This window comes from Thermobia domestica, chromosome 8 (genome assembly GCF_964235325.1).
Source record: "Thermobia domestica chromosome 8, izTheDome1.hap1.1, whole genome shotgun sequence".
Lineage (NCBI taxonomy): Eukaryota > Metazoa > Arthropoda > Insecta > Zygentoma > Lepismatidae > Thermobia > Thermobia domestica.
In genome coordinates, this window is record NC_137461.1 from 287951177 (window position 1) to 287969448 (window position 18272).

At 36.0% G+C, this 18272-nt stretch overlaps 1 protein-coding gene across 2 annotated transcripts in view; it reads left to right on the forward strand.

Annotated features, from left to right (window-relative positions):
- The first annotated feature begins 336 nt into the window (after positions 1-336).
- The window catches only part of gzl (godzilla E3 ubiquitin protein ligase), an 80202-nt gene continuing 62266 nt past the window's right edge, over positions 337-18272 (forward strand). The window contains exon 1 of one of the 2 annotated variants that reach the window (XM_081769940.1): positions 337-608. The gene's annotated coding sequence lies outside the window, so the exon portion shown is untranslated. Of the gene's footprint in view, positions 609-5467; positions 18059-18272 lie in introns of those variants that run through there. The other variant, XR_014132817.1, reaches the window with a different exon arrangement.

Genomic DNA, 18272 nt, shown 5'->3' on the forward strand with positions numbered 1-18272 from the left:
ATATTCAGTGTGTCTGGTCTGAAAAAACGTTTTACACTTTTTCGACCGAGCGGCCCCACGGGAATCGAACCCAGGATCACTCGCAAGGATAGCGAGAGTTGGTTTTAATTAAAGTTGTATTCGGAAGGAAATGGTGGTATTGGAAGCTGAAAAGAATATTTTATTGTCATTACGTTTTACAAGTAATATGCAACGTCCAATAGGAGTAAGTAATAGGACTAAGTGATATTGCTTATAGAAGATTTATGTTACTAGGAAAATTTTGAGGAGGTGACTTTATATTACTTTCTGTTTCTCACGAAACGGGAAATATCCCGTCTACCACTGTGATAAAACGAGTCATTGGAGAGCTTTATACTATGTGTTTTGCCACTGTGGTGCGATATCTGTCACGTGAGCAGAAAATGGTTTGTGACGTCTAGTAGGTTAAGTTGTATGAGTTTTATGTTCCATTATTGTGATTTATTTATTTTCACTTTAAATACTTTTTATCGAATTAACTTATGCAGTTTCTTTAATGCTTCGGACATTGTGCCAAGGTGATTACAGTGCGTATCAATGTTATGGAATGACATAATCTTTATCATAAAGTGGAGCGATATTTGCAGGTAATTATGAATGTTTTCTGAGTTTGTGTATACTTCCTTTGTCTAGGGGTCAAACTAGACATTTTGCATGTTGCTATTATTGTTGTCATTGACTGATTACATACTGTGAAAATTGGTATTTCATTTGGGTGATCAATAAACATTGAAGACGTGGATTCAATGATTGGCCATGTGAAGGACATTGGCAGATTGTAAATTTATTGTCTTAATTACGTAATCTCATAGCAAAATGCGTAATTTTAGATTATCAAATCGAGATTAGAAGCAAGGATCAGTATAGACTTACAAACTATGGTACCTCTTTGTATTTCGGATAGAAAGAGATGAAAGGGCTGATTTCCCCGAAAGCATTTAATGACCTAATCCAAAGGAAATTCCATTTTTAATTTATAATTTTTATTAGTTTATGTCATAGATAAAGTATGTTGAACAGTATTTTGCTTGCTATGCATATGCCACTTATTTGATGGAGGAATTCCAACAATTTTCGTAGTAAGGAACACCACCAGCACAAACACACCAGTTGTATGAAGAGCGACTATATGGCATGATAGTTAACAAAAGTGTATCCTGATCCATCTTAGTACATGAAAGGGCATTGTATAGCTAGATATACAGAAAGCATCTCATTAACGTTATAAGTAAATCTTCGTTTACGGACCCACCATTACTGACGCGCCTCCTGCCCCTGCAGATTTCCAACTTCGTCAGTTGAGCCGGATTTATGGAAAACGAGCTAATAGTGACTATCTCGCACCAGATTTATTGAGTAATCATCATAAAATCAAATCTGGAACTAGAGAAGGTAATGTAATGGAAAATAGGTAAGCAAATTTCGGGAATTTTAAGGCTTCACAAGAAAGTACTGGAGTATCTAATAATTTGTCATTGCGACTGGAAGTGCTGAACAGTAACGCGAAGAGAAAATTGGGGAGGCTCTAGGATTATTCTCGAGGCGAGAAAGACAGAATTTTGATAATTAGATTGGAAACGAAAGAAAGAGTTCTTTCAATTGAAGCGGATACGACCAGTTTCACACTTTTTCGAGACGAGATAGTTTCAATTCGTGTCTCACAAGCAACCTCAGTTAATGTAAATCGAGAATTGTTAGACTTAGGGTTGGTGTTTATTTCTGCAGCTATGAGGCATATGCACTATTATTACTACTTAAAAAAAATTGAACTAACTGTAAAAATATAAAAATTTACAGGAGAAATGGAGTAGTGGAACGCTTTCAAGTGTTCAAATTCAGATCTTATCTTCGGCAACATTGTCGTCTACGCTCATACTCACCGTCACTGAAGTGCCTGTTCCGTACAGATGCAAACGCACCCAATCGGCTACTTTCTGCGCTGACTCAGTTGATGCAATTGGTGTTTTTTAGTGGCAGCGTAGCACAGTTTGGTTGTGTTTTGGAATACATGTTAAGAATAATCCGTTAAATTTTTAAAAAATTCCGTGAATATTGACAATATGCGTGCAAACATATAGGCCCTGGAAATAATTACTTACTCTTCTACTATATGCAATTCATCACGAAATTCACTCGTAGTAATATTGGAAATGTTTTCTTAGGGTGAGTTGCATTCATCGCTGCGTATTTACTTTACGAGGACTTCGCCTGACTGTTATAAATATGCATTCGGACTAAGCATAAAAATGGTTTGTTTCACTCGAGCAGATGGTTCTCTTAAATAGAAAATTTATAGGTAAAAATCGATGTGAAACATTTTCCGTGAAGGAATGAGAGTGTGAATATAAGTAATTACTGTCAGTGCACAGCATATTCAAATGAATTTTAAGTGATATTGAAAGGATTGTATGTGTAAGTGTGCTTCAACTAACCTCGTTTATACGTATACCCTCCGTCGCTGACGCGCCTACTTCCTACGGACACACTCCCTCTCTACCGTTCGGACCCCTGCTGCTGCGCTCTGACTCGGTTATATAGCGTTCTCCTTTTTAGTGACCATCTAGCACGAGTTGGTTCGTGTTTTACGCACTACTCTTAATGCCGTATTTCGCAGTGTATTTATACTGAGCCCTCCTAAAGTCAATCTGCAAGTAGTAATGGAGCTCCTGATTTAGCGTATGCTCTGCTAAAAGAAATACAAAGCTCTAACCCGGGATGTATGTAAGCAAAATTTTACTAGCCCAAGAAAAAAAAAAATACTAGCCCACATCCCACAATGGAAATCATTTACTTACCTTCTGTATTTTAATAGTTATATTAAAAACTCTCTCGCACCGATGAACCAGTCGTCCCGGGCGAGTGGTTATTTGCATCTCTGCTCTAACCTGACCTGAAAACGTAAGAAATGTGTCAAAATATGGTAGAACCGTCTGCTCGAGTAATGCTAAATGACTGCGAAAGTACTAACCAACTTGTGCTTGTTGGACACTAAAAGCGAGAATGCTATCTAACCGCGTCACGAGAGGAGCGTAGCATGGGGGCCGTGGGGTTTGCGCGGGGATGCGTCCACAGGGAGCAGACGATTCAGTGACGGATTGTGTGCGATAAACGAGGATAGTGCAAAAACCTTAATATAACATATGTTAGTGCACTTGTAATGTTTCACACTTGTAACGCTATACTTGTAAACATAAAATATAGGCTTTGTACATCGTGTAGGAACACTCCATCGTTGGAAATTAGTATATATTCGTGTTTCATGTGCATTCATTCATTTTAATCTTAGTATAAGGGGCACGGTGGCTCAGTGGTAGGGCGCTTACCTATGGTGCGTAGGGTCCATGGTTCAATCCCCATCCAAGTGAATTTGTGGCTGGACAACATAGTATTCGTGTTTTTTTCTCGGGGTACTCCTGTTTCCTCCTTTATTATCATTCCACCAATTGTTCCACCTTTCTTTACTTGCATTCCTAAAGGGCATAATCATGGAACGTTAAACTGAAAAAAAAAAAAAAAATCATATAACCCAAGTATAGGCCTAGCAATAGTTTCATACTTGTAACCATGAAGTACATGTTTCCTACATTGTCAAATATTCTCCCGACTGTGGAGTTTAAGGTTGGTTTAAAGGGACAAGTTTTGCCGATAGATGGAACTACAGTCTTCGTATCCCTCTCATGTTTTTTTTTTATCTTTCACGAAAATTCACGATTTCTCTTACAATTTTCAACCTACAGACTTCAAATTTTTAGAAAAGGAACTTCATAATTTATAGAAGGCAATAATCCGTGCTGATATTTTATTTAGAATTTTCTTCATTGTTGAAATGGCTTGATTGTTGAAATGGATATCCGAACCTTTAACAATCGAACTGTTTCAACAATGAAGAAAATTCTAAATAAAAAATTGGCACTGATTGTTCCCTTTAATAGGTTATGAAGTTTCCTCTCTAAAAATTTGAAGTTGGTAGGTTGAAATTTATAACAGAAAATTGTAAATTTTCGTGAATGGTGAAAAATACATGGGAGAGATACAAAGATTGCAATGACATCTATCGGCAAAACTTACACTAACCTTAATGTCGTACAGATTCCTCTTTCATGTGCATTCACTCATGTTAACCGTAAAATTACATTTTTTATGACGGATTATCCTTAATTAGTTCCGGAAATAGTTCCTTTGAAATATTTGCTACACAAAGAACTTGGGAAATGAAGTTACTGTTTGTGACAAAAATGAGGACGATAGATGTCAGTTTGTGTTGTGTTAAAGCCAACTTTAAATCAATAATTTTGAATGTATAAACCGTAAATAAAAATTCAGTAAATGTTCACATATGATTTATTTCAAGTTGATTTAGTTTGTTTTTCTTAACTCATTGAACACGGAAAAAGAATAGAATGTCATTTATGTGGTGTGTGGTTATTGTATAACAGCTTCTCAGATAGCAATGTAAAAAATGTATGTGTATCACTTTGTACACAATGTTAACATACTACATAATGCTGATGCACATAATTCTCTTATTCTAACTGACAATTTTTCGCTAGCATCAAGATTTCGGATTTGGATATGGAGAGCTGTAAATTTCCATGTTTACGACCAGGGAGAATATCCATTCTTCCGCCATATAAAAGCTGAGGATCTCGAATTCTCAGTAGGAGTTTCAGGAGAGTTTTAGGAGAATAACCAGCTAGAAGCCGTCTTAGACAAGCGGAGTCTTACACTAAGTCCTACTGGCAGTAATTAGGCCTCAAGACTTCAAAAAATTCATGTAGTAACCATGTCCAGATTCCAGTAGTTCATTAATAGAAATGTTAGTGAGAGAGAGATTTATGTGGTGTCACATTCACTTAACAGAATTTTACTATTATTGGGTGTTTCTTATGAATCGTTGAACAATAAGGCATAAAATTTTGGTATATGGTACAGAATAGGAACATCCTTACCTGCAAACATCATGGAAATTGCATTGTGATGGGGTGGGGGGAAACTGCATTGTTTATTTTCAATCGTTCCACATGGAATTCCGAGGGGACGTTTTCAGAGAACGTAATGACACTGTGTACAACTTGTTTAGTTCCATAAGTTTAGGAAATTTAACTCCGAATAAGTGAAGAAATGGAGGGCACACGCGGCATGAAGGATTTTTTAGAACTGGATTTGGGACAACGTTTCGAATAGTGAAAGTTCCGGAACTCGTTGCCACAGGGTTAGATATGTTTACAATGTTTTCGAGCGAAATACGGGTTGATACTGCAGCTAGTGTACTGTATAGTGTGTTAGTTATTACTGGAAGATAAGGGTGGCCCATTTTAATCTTTCCACGAAAATATCTCGAAAACTGTTGAACATAAATAAACCTAACAAAAACTCAAATAGGAAAAGCCATTGGGCACATCGAATGGTGGTGGTGTGGTGCCCCCACCCTTCATGGGGGCCCAGGGCCCAACTCTAAAATTTTAAATAGACACTTGGGGTGAGTGAACCTTTCGATACATCTTTAAAAAGTAAATAGCGTTGTGGCAAAAGATTTTTCATATCGGACATCGCATTCAAAGTGACCGCCAAGACATAATGTCTGTATCAGATAAAACGTCCAGTACCACTAATATGAAAATGGTTGAACATAAATGAACACGAACAAACACTTGAATAGGAAATGCCATGAGGTGCATCGAGTGGTATTGTCGCGGTGCCCCCCAGGGCCGCCCTTGATGGGAGCCCAATTTCAAAATTTTAAATGGAAACATAGGGCGAATGATACCAAGTTCGGTAAATCTTTAAAAGCTAAAGAGCGTTGTGGCAAAAGGTTGTTCATATGAGTCGCTGTTTTCAAAATGACCAAAACATGGCTGCCTGTATCAGATAAAACGTCTAGTGCTCGTAGAATGAAAACGGTTAAAGATGAATGATCCGAACAAAAATTCGAGTAGGAAATCACAGAGGGTATTTATCATTCCGCGGCTCGAGGATGTTTCAACAGAGAAAAAGATGATTAGAGTAAAAGTGCCATTATGCAAAGCAGGAAATCTAATTCCTAGAAAATTATCGCTCTGAACGGTGAAATTTCAAATGAGAACCTTAGGTTTTTGCAAATTGAATCTTCGCTAGAAAATGGTCTGGAATGTTTAAGAGATAGATGTGTCTATAATGAGAAAAAGTAGGTAAAATTCGTATTAAGCAGTACCTTCCATTTTTTGTGCAGACAATGATTTGATTAAAAATGAATCAACTGAAATGCGAAACAAAATTGTCGAACACTGCAGTTTTAGAACAATATGTACAAACTTTGGTTTTGTTCAACTATCATCTGCACAATATTGGTTTGATTCTTTTCCTTCCGTGTCTTCTTGCATGTCTGACCAGTAGTGACAATTATGGGGCTGTTGAAGCCGCCAGTATTTCGGAATGTTGCTTCGTCAGAAAATATGGCATATCTCAAAAACCTGAAACATTTCTATGCATATCACGTGCCCACTGACAAAACTCTAAACGGCGTAATATGTCGTTTGAAGTAAGAACTCGAGTTAAAGTGAAATGATATGCACGATATTTAACCTTTTTCAAGAGTCTGAGGGGAATTATTCTAAGTATCCCTATTTCCCTTTTAATTAATCGGCCACCAATATGAGGAGTGTGAATTGCTGCTAAAATTGCTATCATTCGTGTATCATCATTATAGTTGCGAGTCGAACTTTCACACGTCAGGCGTCCCTCACGGGCTCTTACTTCAATATTTCGAATAACTGTATGATTCGGTGACCGTCGATTAGGGTATTCAGTTTGTAAAAAGAGCGACTTCACGATAATTTTTGCGAAATTCACCCAAAATAAAGAGCATATCGACAATTTCGTTTGGAGTGTTATCAGTCATATTTGTTCTTTTACGACAATATATTAAAGAAAGTCAATAAAATGAAAGTAAGTTGTAATAATATGTAATAATACGTAGAGATAGCAAGAAAAATAATAAGAAATAGAGTTCGACATACATTTACATTTGTAACTAATCTAAACATGTATTCTATTTGTTAGGTCGGAAAGATGCTTTTCTAAAAATTAGATTTCCTCTTTGTACTACGTCACTTTTACTTTAATCATCTTGTTCTCTGTTACATCATTCTCGAGTCGCAGAATGATAAGTACCTTCCGTGATTTCCTATACGAGTTTTATTCTGTTAATTATTCTCCAGTTGTTTTCATGTTAGTGGTACTGGACGTTTATCTGATACAGGCAACATGTCTTGTGGGTCATTTTGAATACGGTGACCCATATGTAAAATCTTTTAAATTTTTTGCCACAACACTTTTTAGTGTTTGAAGATCTATCGAACAACGAGGTATCACTCGACCAATGTTTCCATTTAAAGTTTCGAAATTCGACTTTGGGCTCCCATGAAGGCGGCCCTGGGGGTCACCCCGACATCATCATTCGACGTGCCTCATATAATTTTCCTGTTTCACTTTTTGTTCTGTTCATTTATCTCCGACCGTTTTCATATTATTGGTACTGGACGTTTTATTATAATACAGGCACCATGTCTTGGCGGCCATTTGAATACGGTGACTCATACGAAAAGTATTTTACCACAACGTTGTTTAGTTTTTAAAGGTCTATCATGAGGTATCACTCGCCCCATGTTTCTATTTAAAATTTTAAAGTTGGGCCCTGGGATCCCACTGCGGGGACCACGACATCATTTGATGTGCCCCATGGCATTTCCTGTTTTAGTTTTTGTTCAGTTCATTTATGCTCAACCGTTTTCGAGATATTTCCTTGGATAGATTAAAATGGGCCATCCTGTATATCAGTAACAGATTTTTATATCGCACGATTCCTCCATAGGTGTCAATTAGGGATGAACAAAATTTTATATATATATATATATATATATATATATATAAACCGGAAACTAGTTTCTAGACAAACACATCCAGTTTTCTGCAAAACTCGTTCAACTTCTCACTAAAACAGTTTTTTATCTTTTTTTTTTAATTACTGAAATCGATGTGATTTTCGCTGAAGCCGGTATCTTTTTCTTGTCCCTGTAGCAGGGTTGGCTGGTTTAAACCAAAAAACGAAAAATGTTCGTAAAAGTGCAAGTGTTTGTAAAATCTTGATGAACACACATTTGTGGGTTATCACGTTTCACTCCCGTATATTATTCGTATTATATTCAAACCTAAATTCCCCATTCATTACTCAAAAAGATTATAGTACAAAAGCAACTTTTGTTCTTTTTATAAGTTTATGAAGGTTTTGTGATTTTTTTTTATAGTTTGTTGTTATTGTTATGTAATTGCAATCAAAGAAAAATTCAAAATATTGTTTCGTTTCAGTAATGTTTACTATTGATAAAATACATGAAAATGCCGTACTTTTTGTGTGTGTGTGGGGGGGGGAAGGGGTCATACAAACCCCACGAGAGGCATTTAGTGAAATGAGAAGTATCTTTGGTATCTATTTATGTATAAATGTGTCTGAGCCAAAGTGGTCTCAAATAATTCGTACCTTTATTCACTTTTCTTACTTAAGTCGTGTGTTAACTAACTTGGACTAAATTAGTTCTTCTGTACTCTGCAGTGTTTTGAAATTGTCCATATGTAATTTCTGTATAATGGTTTCACTTCTGCAACTGTTTATCTTTTTGTTCTTCTGAAATGACTTCACAGTTATATTAACAAGTAGGCCTACGTAAAGATCAGTACAACGTATTTTTATCAGGAGTCCTTCGTGAGTGAGTCGACAGACGTATCGCATTTGTGGCCAATTAGTCCTGGTTCCGAGTTCAAATGGAGGACAGTTTCTCTCGGATGTTAAGTCGAGAAGCGGTTTGGATTCCGCTTTAACCTTATGTGACCCCTTCCAGCATAACCCGGTTGTTGCATAATGACACCAAGGCGAAACAAGCTTATTTCTGTCCATATATGATATGAATATATAGAGCAAATTATTGATACAAAAAAAAAAAAAAAAAAAAAAAATTAAAAAAAAATAAATTAAAAAAATAAATAAAAACTGGTTTAAACAAAAAAACTTTTTTTTCAATAAAACCATGGTTTTTGCCAACCCTGCCCTGTAATACTCATTTTCTAACAAGTTAATGAAGAAGAAGAAGAAAGTTTGTTTGAGGACAACCGGATTTTGGTAGAAAACCGAACAGTTTTGAAAACCCGGTTTTTGTGCCAGCCACTAAACTCCAGGACTGGGCCGAGAATCCAACTGGGATCTCAGACTTAAGGGTCTTCACTACAGCGAAATTAAACCACCGCTAATTTTAGAGTTTTTCTGTAATATCTTCAAAATAAATTAAAATATTCGAAAAGCAGGAACGTAGTGAACTAGGCAATACAATTTTGCATGTGATACCGTTATCACTACTAATCTATCTGCTTTCGATTTGAAACTGTAGCATTTTTTGCGGTTTCTGTAAATAGCGGTATGCCAAAAGCAGATAGTTGAGTTGTGGTAAAGGTATCAAATGCAAAATCGTATTGTCTAGTTCACTACGTTTCTGCTTTTTTGAATATTTTTATTTGTTTTCAAGATATTACAGAAAAACTCGAAAATTAGCGGTAGTTTAATTTTGCGGTAGTGAGAACCCTTAATGTGCCGATGCATTAACCAGTATGCTACCCAGACGTTCCTTCAACAGCCGTACATTCTATCGCTCTTGATACCGGTGCTCAGCTACAGAGACCACATGCATCGTACCACTATTTCTGTTGTGCTTGGACTTTTCAGTGTCTACATTACAGAACACACCTATCGTTGAATTCAAGGTTGGCTGGTTTAAAAATAAATAAATAAAAGTAAGAATAATACAGAACGTGTGAACTTCGTGGTGAAATTTTTTAAAATCTTTTCTCATACATCACGAACACAGGAAACGTGAATGAAAGTTACTTATTGAAAAGTATTTGCTGTATATGTAGGCCTATGAGTGATTCGAAGCCAGTGTACTTAGATTATTCGTATCTTTATTTACTTCTTTTATTGATATGCAAATTAAATTTAATCTTCCGTAGTCTAAATTGCGAATTTATTTTAATAATGTATGTAACTCTGTCTGGTGAAATCACTTTTTTTCTTTCTTTCTTTTGGTCCTTATAAAGTGACTCCTAAAATATCGACAAGTACGTAACACCAATATAGCGTATTTCTACCAGGTATAAATCGGTAGACTCGTCGCCTTTATAGTCAAGGTGTTCGACCCTAACATCAATCTGCGTTAATAGAAGTAGTTTCACTGCTCAATAACGACTCTAATATTTTAACCCACACTGTTGATCGAGAGATGGTTTTGAATACTATTTTTCAAGCATTTACACGTTTTTTAGTTCGATTGATAATGATGCCGGATACTATTAATTACTTGTGTATGCACAGTTATTGTATAGTTCACGTCTTATTGTGTTAATAGCGCAGGTGTAATGCAAGCAGTTTCGAATTCTTTATGATTTGAAGATTGACATACTGTATCCAAACACTAAATGTAGCCGGTCCCTTAAGCGATAGAACGTTTTCTTTCACTTCGTAAGATCACAGATTCGTTATCAAGCCATTTGAGTTTTGAGTGGATAACTTTGTGTCTGTATTTCTTCTCGGAGTCTTTCTGACTGTTTCGCATTACTCCAACGTAAATTCCAGCCCCCTCATCATGATATTTTCTTTGGTTTATAGAACATAATTTTGAATGATTGCTCTTCAACGTTTTACAGTGTTCGTAGGTTTCTTGTTTTAATGTCTGTCGATGTCATGTTTGTAACTGTTTCTTACCTCTTGCAGGCTGGAATTCCAATAGATCCATCATTAACTGTTTTTGTCTATTCTGTAAAGAAAATTAGCCTAAAGAATTCCCGGACCAAACTAATTTCAAAGAACACTTGTTACTCTTTTAGCACTTCCATTACGATTATTATCTCTCCACTTAATATATCGAAGAAAGAAAGAAAGAAAAAAAAAAAAAAAAAAAAAAAACTTTTTGTGTCGATTTTGCTCTCAAGTTTTAAGCAAAAGTTCTGCTAGAACTGTAGCAAGTGTTCTGTGAAACTAATTTAGTTCGGGAATTCTTTGGGCAAAATTTCTTTACAGGACAGACAAAACTAGTTAATGATGGAAGTATAGGAATTCCAGCCTACAAGAGGTGAAGGAACGGTTGCGAACATGATTTTCAGGCAAGTCGAAATATCAGCATGAACTAAAAAGAAGAATAACAAGAATGCAAAGGTAAGCACATTACTATACGAGGGACATTCAAAAAGTTCCCGGAATGTTGTACTTTTGGCATTGGTATGATACAATCACAATAAATCTTGTACAGCACAGTCGGTAGGTTGCCGAATAGTGAATATGACAAGTGTGAACAGGTCATAACAGTCAGTTTACGAGTAGTCAGGGTGTCTATCGGTCACGAAAGTCACGAATGTCACGAAAAAGTCACGAAATCAGAAAATGGTCATGAAAGTCACGAAATTTAGCTTTTGGGTCACGATTTTTTTAAACTGTACAAATGTAAGTGCAGATTGAAAAATTTTGTGCTATAAAATGTCAAATTTCAATAACAGAAATGTCTATCGTCGGCTTTAGACGCTACCAAATCGCAAGCAAAGTACGTTTCAATCGCATGAAGGAAAATTCGACCTACTTCGCACCCAAATTCGCTCTTGAAAATACTAGGAAATTTTATGATTTGGTAAAGAAAAGGTCACGAAAAAGTCACGAAATTTCATTTTGGAATTTTAGTAGACACCCTGGTAGTGTACCTAAACGGAGAAATATGTGGTGGGTGATCAGTTGGTGCATTGTCGCAGTTCGAGCAACGCGCAAACATCTAGTTTTTATGCAAATTGGGAACATCTGCTTCAGATACCTACTTTTTGATAGCCTCAAAGTCAGTTTACGGTGACAATCTTTTAAGGAAAACAGCGTCGGTACCCGTTTCGTCACTGTAGAAGATATCAAAACCAACACAATGGCAGGAGCGGTGGAGGAAGTGAATGTATTCCGAAGGTGATTGAGTAAATGTGTAATTATATTGTGGTAGTGAAGAGCTACATTAAAATTTGACTGCCCCTCGTATATTAAGATGAATCCTTTAGCTTCTGTCAGTAATTAGAATCCTTCAGCACTGGTATTTTATGAAAGGAGACCTACGTCTCCGAAATACTACTTCGGTTGTTATTCTAAGCATGGTGGTCCCCTGCAGGGATCAAATTCGGGACCACACACATCCCGAACATGAAACTCTACAAGTTATAACAGCAAAACCAAATATATATTTGTTATCGTGATATACGTCATTTCCTGCATGTATAGGGCATATGAGTATGTTGTGTGTATATGTGTAAAGGAGAGCGGATATCTGATGCCAGTAGTTTACTCTAAATCCAAAGTGAGCTAGTTTGAAGTGGATATTTGTGTGCATGTGTGGTTTGTGACGTGCCTGACATTGTTTACTACTACGTTTTTGTGTCGTATTTTCATAGTGCTTATTTGTTCTGTGGTTCGTAACGTAACTTAACGATTTATTTATATACTGTTATTCATAGTTATTACGAGGAGAATACCTTTAAAATTTTGAAGAAGAAAATATTTGCGTTTGTTGTTAAAAAAAATAAATAAAATAAAGAACTGACCTGATATTGACGTGAAATTCTGTGTAGTAGAAACATGAGATTTTCGGCATACTATACATATTCTCCCTATGCCTCGACTAGAGATACAAGGACTTGGAAGAAAATGAGCTTTTTGTGAAAAAGAAATCGAAGTTATTGTTGTGCGTTATTCTTTTTTAATGGAAATATTGGCTTTTATATATATATATATATATATATAAAATCAAAGTTTCGGTTTAAAGATACAACAGTAGTTTGTATCATTTCTGTTTGTCTTTTTTGTTATCTGAAAAAATAATTACTGTTTTCTGAAAAGTCAGTGGAGAGCTTTTGTGAACTGGACATTGAATCTCTGGGTTTCATAGGCCATGAAGTTAGTTATTTAGTATTCTGATTTAAAAATAAATAAATAAATAAATAAAAATTAAAAAAAACGGAGTAAAGGAATGGCACGATGTGTTCTCCAACTCCAACGTATTGTTTGAAGTTAGTTTGTAGAATCCAAGAGTAAATTATTACAATAAATTTATTCCATATTAAAGATGAATAGTTTTGGCGATTACAGAAAATATAATAGAATGTATCCATAAAATTATCAGGAATAACTTCAACATAAACTGAACAACAGTTAATCGTATGCTTCTAGGACTGAAGGAGCTCATGTGGTTCGGATTCCACGTTAATCAGTAGGTTCCGTCTTGTATAGCCTCGCTGCTGGAAGGTACGTTAAAGTCCACTCCGCTTCTAGACAAGCCATACAGAAGCTAATCCGTTTGAATTGGAATGAATTGAAGTTGGTGCTTACCTAAGATGTTCCACTCTGCCATCATCATTCACTGGTATGGAATGTTGCATAACATTGCAGTTTCCACTGCAATAGACTTCGTTGCGGCTGTAGTGTGGATATTGTCATACTCCTGCTTGCAGACTTCCAGATAACATTTACCGTACGAACTCGTAGTTTGAGAGTCCAAAAACAGAATAATATCTCTACTCTAAACTAGAATATCCTCGAACGGAATAGCATGGATCTCAATTGCAACAGCCATGTTGGTAGAACACCAGGGATGTTTTGGCTGTGTAACATGAAAGTTTGCCTTGGTACAGTTCCACACGATGGTTGTCATCGCTTCATAATGCTCGTATTTCGTCTGATAGTGGTAATAAGCAGCATTGATTTTGACTTTTTTTTTTCTCTTACGAATCTTGAGCTTCCCTTTATAGCAAAAGGCAACAACAATGATATTTTGTATTCACACATAAATTTACATCGGTCCTTTTCATGAACACCTCTTTGAGTGGTGGCTAGAACCTTTCCACAGTCACTTCGGTAGATCTGTCCTTCGTTCGTTCTTTTAACAAATTTCCAGCGGCCATCAGATAGAGGGCGATCGTACAGCGTCTTGCCTTTGATCTTTTACTCCACAATATGCCATGGTGTTAACACATCCACACTTACCTTGCGGACAATTCGCAGCCTCAATTTCGCGGTTGGCACGATTCACTGTTGATTGAGTTCTGTGTAATAATTTGGCCACAACATGCTGTTGTATTGGATTCTGACGAACCGTCATACCATGAATCTTTATTGACACCCTCTTTCAGCGGTATTCCATCCTACCGCAAAAAATTGTTATGACTCTAGTCCGGGTATGCAAACAATGCTGGAGTTAGCATGAAAAAGAGCTGTGACGTACCGTACCCTACTCAAAAGCTTTTTTTAATTTTTTTTTTATTTTTCTATTTTTTCTTAAATTCTGCTACACAGCAGCTTAGAGACTGATACCTGTGTATCCAGATTGTGTGCCGGGGAGGGAGCATACGCTGAACAAATATTTACAACGCATTTATAAAAGTCTTCAAAAATTTGTGGATGAGAAAATTCTTTCGTACGCTATTCCCAGCGTTTTTATGTTCAGATGTGTTGTCACGGACTATCGGTTGAAAAAAAGACAGACAAAAGAAACGGTTCTGTGAATAAAATAACTTCTTCAGCGGTTTAAGCTTACATCATTCCTAAAATAATGTCCTCATCCTCGAATTCGTATATGAAAGGTGCTTATAATCGTACTTTCTTTGTTCAAAGTTCTCTCTGTAAGCTTGAATTTTTTGCAACTCAAGAAACACGAATAACTAGGTATATATATATATATATAACTTCGAGACTTTAATAAGATTCTGGTTACTAAACTCAAATAGCACAAATGATATATTGAGCGGCATAACTTAATCTTGCAAGCAAACAGATAGTAGTACTGTAGTTCGAAAGTAATTGAAGTTACCAGCCTCGGATCGGACTACAATTTATAAATTCAGTATGAAATCGTTTTGTTAATTGTGGTCTCTAGTGCAGAACGACAAAGCTTGTATTGAAGAAATAAAACATAAAGCCTAAAGAGTTACTTTTTCTGTTATTTTTATTGCTTTTTTTTTTTCCTCATCTGTAACATCAATATATTGCTGCTATCTCTAAGCCTTGTAAGTGTTGGTAGGTGTGGAATGAGGCCACAGGTGTTAAGTGTTTGAGGTAATGACACATGCATATGAATTGGTTGCTAGAGAATAAACTGTGTAAACAGTTAGTTTATATAATGGAAATAGATTCGAATGGATTGAGTGAAATCTAGATGTATGTGGAATATTATGAAGATAATTAACAGAGTTGCGGTTGTTACAGATTAAGAATAAAGGTATAGAATAATTCAGTAATAGGTGTGTATATTTTCTAATAGTTTTAACATTGGCGCAGTCGATTTCGAACAACGCTATTTAACTCAGATATTATGGCATCTTTTTCGTTTTCAGAGCAAGATCAGAGACATGATATTTTGGTGAGCAACTTAGAAATCACGTACAGCAAATGGGCGCATCGCTTTAAATTTCATTCTATGAAACAGAAAGAGAACCAGAATGTCATGCAGTTTGCAACGGAGCTCCAGAAGGCTGTTTCCGCGTGTTCATTGGAAAAATATCAAGAGCTTGCATTATGTAATCAATTGATTTTTGGATTATTAAGCAACCGAATACGAAGTTTGTTACTTTGTAAGGACAATTTAACGTTTCAGGAAGCAGTACAAATGGCTTGTGATTTGGAGCTTTCTAATGCGCAAGTTACGTTTAAGCAAGTGCAGAATAATCAACAGGGGGTAACAACTGTTTGTCAACGGTGTTTACAAGTAAATACAAATCAAAGAAGGAAGTTTCCATGCAGAAGGTGCAACAAATTTCATGCTTTCCGTAACTGTCCTGCATATGGAAAACAATGTTTTTCATGTCACGGAAATAATCATTTCTCGTACGCCTGTAGATACAAAACTTTTTCGAATAGTGCACAGCAGATACAGCAGTTTCAAACAAACATAGTGCAAGGGAGTGACGATAATACTGGTCAAGTTAGTGATACCGACATCACTTCTAAAATATTTTTGCCAGAAAACAAGAATGATGTACATTTACAACAAAGAACGGAGCATTCTATTTTTGGTTTGGATGTCAAGGAAACAGAAGTAAAAAACGATGTTAAAAGTTTTGAACAGGACAGTTCAGTAATCAGCCACAAAGAAGGCAATCAAGAAATAAATAATCCAGAGGTAATTGAAGAATTACAGTCTAAAGAAGAGGGCGAAGTACAAGACAAGGATGGAGATATTACAAAGTATGAGAAGAAAATTAGAAAGAAAGGAAAGAAGAGTAAGAAATTACAGGAAAACCAAAAGACACCAAATAATCCTGAAAGCAAGTATAGTTCGGTGGAGGTGATTAACAAGCAGGATACGGTAGACGAGATTTTCAAAGGAACAAACGAAATGGCAGAGGAGGGGGAAAGGAAAGAAGAAAGAGAAGAAAACATAGGGCTAGTAAGTTGTAACTGTAAATTCGAATTGATGCGATGTTTGGCAGATGAATTGAAAAAGAGAGATGACGTTTTGGAACAAGTTAAAAAACGAAATGGAACAATAGAGCAATTGGTTATTGGTGAATTAAAGAAACGTGAAGAAGGACTAGATCAGTTGCGAGCTGATATGGTAAAAATAAAGAAACAGCTGGATGTACATGCAATGAAGATTGAGAATTTGGAACACAAGGTTGACTCGTGGTACATGCATTTAGACAATAGATTGAAAGAAGCGAATGTACGGTGAAAAGAGTTATGGAACAGAAATGAACTCATTAGTTTTGTTAAGTTTATCTGTGATGCAGAATGTAATTGGAATTAGGTGCTGTTAGGTTACCTATTCTATTACATATTCAAGGAATATTAAATGAGTGCATAGAAGATAAAGTCTATTTACGTAAAGAGGGGAGAGTGTTGGTAGGTGTGGAATGAGGCCACAGGCTGTTAAGTGTTTGAGGTAATGACACATGCATATGAATTGGTTGCTAGAGAATAAACTGTGTAAACAGTTAGTTTATATAATGGAAATAGATTCGAATGGATTGAGTGAAATCTAGATGTACGTGGAATATTATGAAGATAATTAACAGAGTTGCGGTTGTTACAGATTAAGAATAAAGGTATAGAATAATTCAGTAATAGGTGTGTATATTTTCTAATAGTTTTAACAGTAAGTTACCGGATTTTGAATGATGTGATACCAAGAACGGACAGTCAGTTTCCTGTAAGAATTATCTTCCATGAATTTTGGCCACTCACATGCTGTCAAATGAAGGGTAAACAGATAGTAGATGGTCCAGGTAGCACAGAGGACGTTTGAAAACGTAGTTCCTGCAGTTTTATCGTAATATGTAGAAGTTACCTGATGAAAACAGTGGAACTGTTCACACCATGCGTCACAATTGATTCATATGGAAACCATTTCAGCACTAATATGGCCTCAGCATCCCAGAATACAAATGCCAAGTATTTTCTATGTATGAAGCAAGTTAGAGGTTTATACTGAGGGCTGCTGCTTCAGGAGTGTCAAATAATAGAAGAAAAATATTCATAAACAAACACTGAAAAAAAAAAAAAAAAAAAAAAGAACCGTCATAGAATTCCAAAAGCTCTTTGTGACGCGTTCTTGTTTTCGTGTTTGTTAGGTGAGATCGTGTGGCACTCACTTTTGAGCATAGATGTTTCTCCATTTTCAGACCTTTCGTGCTTATGCCATGGATTGTCGCCGTCCCTGCTTCTGTTTTGTGCGGAATTGTTCAAGTGCAAAATATTTTTTATGTATAATGATTTCGGAAACTTCTCAAAGGGGCAGGATTTGAGAGATGTTCGTGGCGATCTGAGGCCCGTGAGAAACTCATATTGTAATTACAGTGAAAACTTAAATAGCGTCCCACATTGTGAGCAGCGTTGTGATTTTGCTGTTTCAGCGACATCTATCGTCTTTATCAACTCGATTATCCTTTGTGCTTGATGCGGTTGAAACGGAAATCAAGATATTACTTAAAATTGGGATTTTATCAGGTAGGTTCTTTTGTAGTAAGTTCTTCTTCTTTTTCAAAGTAAAATATTATAAACTAGAAACACTACAGTAAAAGTTTAAAAAATATTTATGAATAGTGCAGTTGTTCTTAAATAACGTAATTTTATATTTTACCTAATTGGCATAATCGTATGATATGTACAATTGTAGTTTCATAAATTTTCACAAGTATCTCAAAACAAAAACTTTCACGTA